Raw genomic sequence first — 7,894 nt, forward strand, 5'->3', positions numbered from 1 at the left:
TGAAAATTCAGCTTTGAATCACAGGAATAAATTACATTTTAAAATACATTCAAATAGAAAACAGTTATTTAAAATTGTAATAATATTTCACAATATCACTGTTTTACTATATATTTTTAATGAAATAAATGCAGCCTTGGTGATCATAAGACATTAAAAACATACCATTTTAACCAAACATAAACTTTTGAACAGTAGTGTACAGTATGCTAACATCATCTTCTGAGAAGGAATTTAGCTTTTGTTTAAGCCAACATATATTCATTTGACTTTTGGGGTAAACAGGTCTTAAATCCATCATACATCGAAATGTATCACTGACAAGTAAGTGATCTTGCAGTGCTGCAGTTTTGTCATGAAACTTTGCATTTGCACTTAAGTTGGATTCCATAAATAATGTTTCTGATGCTTTGTGCACTGCAAAACTTTGAGGCATGCAGGTGTGAATAGGCGTGTCTTTCTGTTCATGTGTCTTATCATGCTCTGGGCATGAAGGAGACCAAGGAGAAAATATGACATATGACAGGTGACTCACAGACAAACCTGCACAAGGCTTTAACCCTTTGCATAACAGAAACTGTTAGCATGATATTTTTTGGGCTCTCTTATGACTCTTTTTCATTTTTGCTTATCCACGAACATTTTTGTTTATAAAAATGATAGTGAGTATTGGGACAAGTCACAGATAATCCAAGCTCAGCATAATAAATGTGGGTCCAGAACAGTGCTATAATCTTATGAAAACAGTAACCTTTCTGCGCACTCATAGTGCTAACTTAAACTCTATAAAAGCATTATTTGAGTGTTTTTTTTTTTTTTTACTCAATATGGGTTAATAGAGTGTGAGGTACGAAAAAAATGTATATGCAAGTTGCAAAATTAATATGCTATGTAAAATCATCGTTTTGAAACTTCGCCCTGCAGTCTGCACAAATGCAATATACTATAACATGCCTGAATATCATTGCATTAACAAAATATCAAACCATGCATTTATTTATGCATTTAGTAAAACATTTCCCAAAAAGAAGTTTGTTAGGTTTGCTGAACCTTATCACCTTAACACCATCCGGTTATATGTCATTGCAAAAATTGCTTAGAAAGTTCAAGTTAGATATTCTATCTGTGCAGTGAAGTTTATAAATTAAGTGTGGATTTGATGTCTAAATACTTTTAAGGAACCGTGTATTTTATGGACGTTAAATTCTAAAAATATATTTGCAAATATTTAAAGTGCAACCATGTGTGACATTTGTAGACAGTGCACATATTTGAAGAATAATGAGCCTGCATCTTGAATGAAACTAGTTCCACTCGCACGACAGTCAGAATGAATGCATTCTGATCCATATCAGGTCTTCATGACACAGAATAATCAATGCTTTTGTTACATGAGGAGATAAATGAAGATCGAGTACCATGATTATTAGTGGATAAATTTACCTTCCTATCCATCTTTAAAAAATTGATTTGCAATGTATTTGACACAGAAACCCCCAGTTTAATTGTTAGAGCATTAAAGGAGTCATCAGTGTTCTGAGAGCATGTCACTGATGCTCCTGATGTGTTAGAGAGCATGCCAGTGTGACATGTTGAGTGTCAGCTGAGACGTCTCGTGACACAGCCGCACATTGCAACACATACCATTTGAAAGGCCTGCAGGTATTCCCTCATGGAGCACCTGCTTCCTCACGAAACTCACTGTTAGAGTTCTTGATGTTTGCCATGTGGCTTAAGGTTTACATAACTTATTATTTGAAACATAAAATAACTCCAGTTATTTCGCTGAGAGTCCAAAAACTGCAAAATAAATAAAGAAGAAGAACAACAACAATCCAAAAATAACTGTGGTTTTGTTAAAGGAGTAGTTTATCCAAAAATCAAGTCAAGTCACCTTTATTTATATTGCGCTTTATACAATACAGGTTGTGTTAAAGCAGCTTTAGTGTAATAAGAATAAAACAGAATAATATTAGCGTAGATGCCATTCTTCTTATGATGTAACAAGTACATCGGGTGTTATGAGAAGTGTTCCCGGTTCCGGTTGACCTAATTAAATGCAGCCTAACAATCCTTTAACGGATTTGAATTGAACGGATATAGAAATGTGATAGTGTGTTATGCGTATGCCTGGTTAAAGAGATGGGTCTTTAATCTAGATTGTCTGCCTCCCGAACAATTCTAGGTAGATTGTTCCAGAGTTTGGGCGCTAAATAGGAAAAGGATCTGCCGCCCGCAGTTGATTTTGATATTCTAGGCATTATCAAATGGCCAGAGTTTTGAGATCGCAGTGGATGTGAAGGACTATAATGCGATAAGAGCTCGCTCAAGTACTGAGGAGCTACACCATTCAGGGCTTTATAAGTAATTAGCAAGATTTTAAAATGTATACGATGTTTAATAGAGAGCCAGTGCAGGTTGACAGAACTGAGCTGATATGGTCATACTTCCTAGTAAGAATATCTGCTGCATTTTGGACCAGCTGGAGTTTGTTTATTAAGCGCGCAGGACAACCACCCAATAAAGCATTACAATAATCTAACCTTGAGGTCATGAATGCATGAATTAACATTTGTTAACATTGACATTGAAAGCATAGGTCATAATTTAGATATATTTTTAAGATGGAAAAATGCGGTTTTACAAATGCTAGAAACGTGGCTTTCAAAGGAAAGGTTGCTATCAAATAGCACACCTAGGTTCCTAACTGATGACGAAGAAATGACAGCACAGCCATCAAGTCTTAGACAGTGTTCTAGATATGGTACTCCATACTGCACTTGTGATCGGTATGATACCTCGTCATTCACTGTTACAAATTGATGATGATCGATCAAATAAGTATGATTTGAACCATGCCAATGCAATTCCACTATTGCCAACATAATTTTCTACTCCATTCAAAAGAATGTTGTGGTCGATAGTGTCAAATGCAGCGCTAAGATCCAGTGGCACTAATAGAGAGATACAACCACGATCGGATGATATTTGTAACTTTGATGAGAGCGGTCTTTCATCAAAAATGAAAGTTTGCTGAGAAATTTAGCATTAAATCACTTGCTCACCAATGAATCCTCTGCAGTGAATGAATGAGAATGAGAGTCCAAACAGCTGATAAAAACATCACAATAATCCACGCCACTCTCAACAATCAAAGTCTTGTGAAGCGAAAAGCTGCAGGTTTGTAAGAAACAAATGAGTCCATGTTCCATAATAAGGCTTCCTCTATTGTCCTCTCACATCAAAATCCACCCACATATTTGTTTAGGACTGTTTTGGACAGTTTTTGCTTGTAAATGGTGCTTGATCGGTGCGTATTTCTCTCCTGATTCAGACGAGACAACTTTTTGACTGGAATAATTATGGATAGAGGACTCACATTTTAGCCAGAAGAAACAGTTTAAAGTTAAAAAACGTCTTGATGGATTTGTTCACTGCAAACATACAGCTTTATATTTAAGGCGTTAACCGATAAACTGGAGTGGTGTGGATTACTTGTGGATTATTGTGATGTTTTTATCAGCTGTTTGGACTCTCATTCTGACGGCACCCATTCACTGCAGAAGATCCATTAGTGAGGAAGTGATGCAGTGCTAAATTTCTCCAAATCTGATCCAATAAAGAAACAAACTCATCTACATCTTGAATGGCCTGAGGGTGAGTAAATCATCAGCAAATTTTCATTTTTTGGGGGTGAACTATTCCTTTAAGATATGGGTTTGAAGGGCACATTAGTAAAAGGTTCTCTGCTAAACACTTGACAGGATGATTAGCCTTACTGGAGGTTAAGACCTCGTCAGCCTGTCAGGCATGTAGCAGAGCACCTTTCTCTAAAGGGCGTTTCAAAGCGTTGGGTGGAAGTGCCTATAGCAAATTCTCTCTGTGTTTTTGACAGATACAGGTACATCTCAATAAATTAGAATGTCGTGGAAAAGTTCTCAAATTACACCTTTAATTGGCTGTTTTTGTTCACATGCATTTGAAAATAGTGCTCAATAAACTGGACATATTGTCTTGACAGTTCTGAATCCTATCACAGATCAGTTTGCTGTAGGATACATTTTGTATGCCACACGCACTGTAAATAAATAAATAAAATAAAAATTAATGGCTGTAAATAAACACTGTTGGAGTATTTTTTTTTTTACAAGAGAATACTATTTTAGAAAATTTGTGAAATGTATTAGCAATTTCGGAGTGAAAGCTTTCTACACCTATTTATTTATTTTTATTTTCTTATTATAATTTTTTTTCCCAGTCCATGATGTGTTAAGCTGGTTCCTTTTTGCTGTGTATCAAAGTTTGGATATTAGCGTCTGTGCACAATAGAGATTGATTCAGGAAAGGCCTGTAAATTCACAGTAGTAGGAACCGCAATACCACTTTCGTAATTCACAGTGCATGTATATAGGCCTAGTACTCACGCGTAATTGTCTTTACCTTAATTATGACATTTACATTCATAAATGCTCGGGCAGCAGTTGGGTGTTTTGAGCCATTGTCAGTCCGTATTTCCAACCCGATCTCATGAAAGTGCGTATAAATAGTATGCCAAATAAAAACGAAAACTCGTGGTATTGATACGCAAAAATGGACTTTGGCGTGTATATGTATCAATACCACGAGTTTTTGTTTTTATTTGGCGTACTATTTATATGCATTTTCATGAGCACGATGAGAAAAGGCTTGGGCTGCTCTGAAACAATCACAGGCCGTATGAAGCCAAATACATGCTGAAATGAAAAGTCTGGAGGTGAGTCACTATTCTCTCCACCATCTCTAATGAAATCGGCCGGGTTTTCTCTGCATTTGCGCTGTCTTTTTGAATGCATTACTGGATCCTTGGACTGAAAACTTATGTGCATACCTGCCTACTTCAAGCATGGGTTGGAATAGCAAATGTTTCACATGGAAAAAAGATGTTTGTTAGAAATATGTTATAGCAGTGGTTCTCAACCAAAGGGACGGGTCCCAATAGGGGGCCTCAGCACACTTCCATGGGGACCGCAAATTGTTTTAAAATAAGATAAAAATAAGCTAAAACAATTTTTTATTTGTTCTTACAAGAACTGTCAAGATCCGGTCCTAACAGGGTTAAAATCCAGGGAAAATCTTGGAAAAGTGTGAATTCCAGACTTAGAAAAGTCATCGAAATTTCTAGGACGAATATTTATTCATCATATTTATAAGTTGCTTTATATAAAAGTGTCTACTAAACGAAATGTAAATGTAGAACGATTTAGAAATTTTCGAGTTATGTCAAGCTAAAGTATTTTTGACAGAATTTTGTACTATTTGAGTATAACATAAAAAGAATAAAGTAATAACACCTTATCCTGTAATCATGAATGACTGGAAACGTCATGTAAATTCATTGGTCATAAAAAGTATGAACCCTGAAATGTATTCAGTCCTTGAAACGCCTGGAATTCTGTCATTTTTCTTTTTGCTTCTTTTTTTTTCTTTTCTTTATATAGTGCTTTATACAATACAGATAGTGTCAAAGCAGCTTTACAGTGTCGGACAGGAAAATAGTTTGTCAATAACGTAAGAGGACGATAACAAACAGTCAATTTTTCAGTTAAAGTCAGTTCATTGATGATTCATCATCCAGTTCAGTTCACTTCCAATGGTGTCAATCAAGCTGACAATATTGACAGAAATTAAGTGTCCCCAACTAAGCATGCCAAAAACGACAGTGGCAAGGAACCAAAACTCCATCGGTGAACCTTGGGAGAATCCAGGCTCAGTCAGGGGGCCAGTTCTTCTCGTTTTTCAGTTAAAGTCAGTTCATTGATGATTCATCATCCAGTTCAGTTCTCTTCCAATAGTGTCAATCAAGCTGACAATATTGACAGAAATTAAGTGTCCCCAACTAAGCATGCCAAAAACGACAGTGGCAAGGAACCAAAACTCCATCGGTGAACCTTGGGAGAATCCAGGCTCAGTCAGGGGGCCAGTTCTTCTCTGGCCAGATGAAACCAGCATGGTGTGGTTTAATTCCAGGCTGCAACACACGTCAGATTGAGCAGAGGACTTGTCTGGTTCTCGTGGTCTTGTGCCGATGGCCGGCGAGGTCTTCACAGGGGATCTGTCTCTGGGGTTCGTCTAGTTGACATGGTCTCGGCTGACAATCAGGGCTGTAGAGGTCGTCTCTAGGTGCCGATCCACCATCTGATCTGGATACGAACTGGATCTGGGTGGTTACGGTGACCATCTGGTCTTTGAGAATTTGATACAATTCTTTAAATTTGATACATTTATTTAATCATTTTAACATATTGTCACTCATAATTTCTGTAAATAAAAAAACAGATTTGTCGTTACAGCAGAAATTAGTTTTATTTGTTTTTATTAAGTCAGTAAGTCCATAACATTTTCAACCCGTGCAACCTATTCAACCTTCATTTTTCAGATTTTGAATTTCTTTGTTTTATTTGTTTTTATTAAGTCAGTAAGTCCATACCATTTTCAACCCGTGCAACCTATTCAGCCTTCATTTTTCAGATTTTGAATTACTTTCCAATTTAAATTTAAAATCTGAAACTATCACAGGTGAGGCTATGTATTTTATTTGTACTGCATTTCACGTATTTTGCAATTTAGAATATCATATATGCATGTATGCTGAGCTCATAGCAGTGAAAACATCACAGTGACAGGAACATAAAAGCCAAGGCCTGTAGGCCTACTGGGCAGACGTGTGAAAAAATGTGTGAAACTGCATGTAAAAGTAGAGGAGGATCAGAGAGTTAACCGTCAGCATTTTGCATGTCACAGTGACAGAATTCCCTCAGTGCTCCTCTATAGTTCACAGGTCAGCCTTAATGATGAGTGAACCCGTAACATTTGCATTACCAGCCCAGAGCCATATAGCAACTATCCTAGCACCACTTCAGCAGATCCAGGTCAGCATAATAGATAGATAGACAGACAGACAGACAGACAGACACACACCTATCTATATCCATCCATCCATCCACAATATGATATATAAGCAAAAATGACTTTGCATTACTGTTTCATTCTTAAACGTTCTTAAGTATTGAAAGTAAAAGTACAAGTAGATGCAAAATGGAAAAGAAGCAAATAATAATAAATATATATAGAATGCTCATGCACAGCTTGAGTATCAAGATTGTGTTCAGTTTTAACTATTTCTTCCATTTTGTATTTTTGGGTAAAAATAAGAAGCACTTCATCACTATCCTAGCACCACTTCAGCAGATCCAGGTCAGCATAATAGATAGATAGACAGACAGACAGACAGACAGACACACACCTATCTATATCCATCCATCCATCCACAATATGATATATAAGCAAAAATGACTTTGCATTACTGTTTCATTGCTGAAGTAAGAGTGTTTAACTTCCTTCTCCTGCATCCTATTCATGCAATCCAGAATGGCAGCACAACAGAAAGGTTGGTTTGAGCTGCGCCCTTTACTCATTTCACAATGCAATAAAAGCAATTGCTAAATGATTAAATGTAAATATGTAAAAAGACACTTTTATCCAAAGCAACAATATATAAGTATTGTGAAATGAGTAAAGGGCGCAGCTCAAACAAAGAAAACATTTCTGGAATCTGCATCTGAAATAGCATTTAGATGTATTAGCACAGTTTAATGTATCTCAGAGGGGACATGGATGCATTTAACCTGCAGTTACAGATGCATAAATAATGATTTGCTTTTAACAAAACGTTGAATACTGATATTTGAAATTATTTAAAAACATGAAAAAATAGTCGAAATGTGGAATTAAAACCGCCAGTAGGTGTCAGCAAGTGATTGTTAATGAGTGAGTCATTGAGATTCATCCGATTCATTCAAATGACTGATTCATTCAGAAACAAAGCATTTGACTGTGTTAATGAGTGAATCACTGA

The sequence above is a fragment of the Sinocyclocheilus rhinocerous genome, unplaced genomic scaffold (assembly GCF_001515625.1).
Source record: "Sinocyclocheilus rhinocerous isolate Xijiao unplaced genomic scaffold, SAMN03320098_v1.1 scaffold760, whole genome shotgun sequence".
Classification (NCBI taxonomy): domain Eukaryota; kingdom Metazoa; phylum Chordata; class Actinopteri; order Cypriniformes; family Cyprinidae; genus Sinocyclocheilus; species Sinocyclocheilus rhinocerous.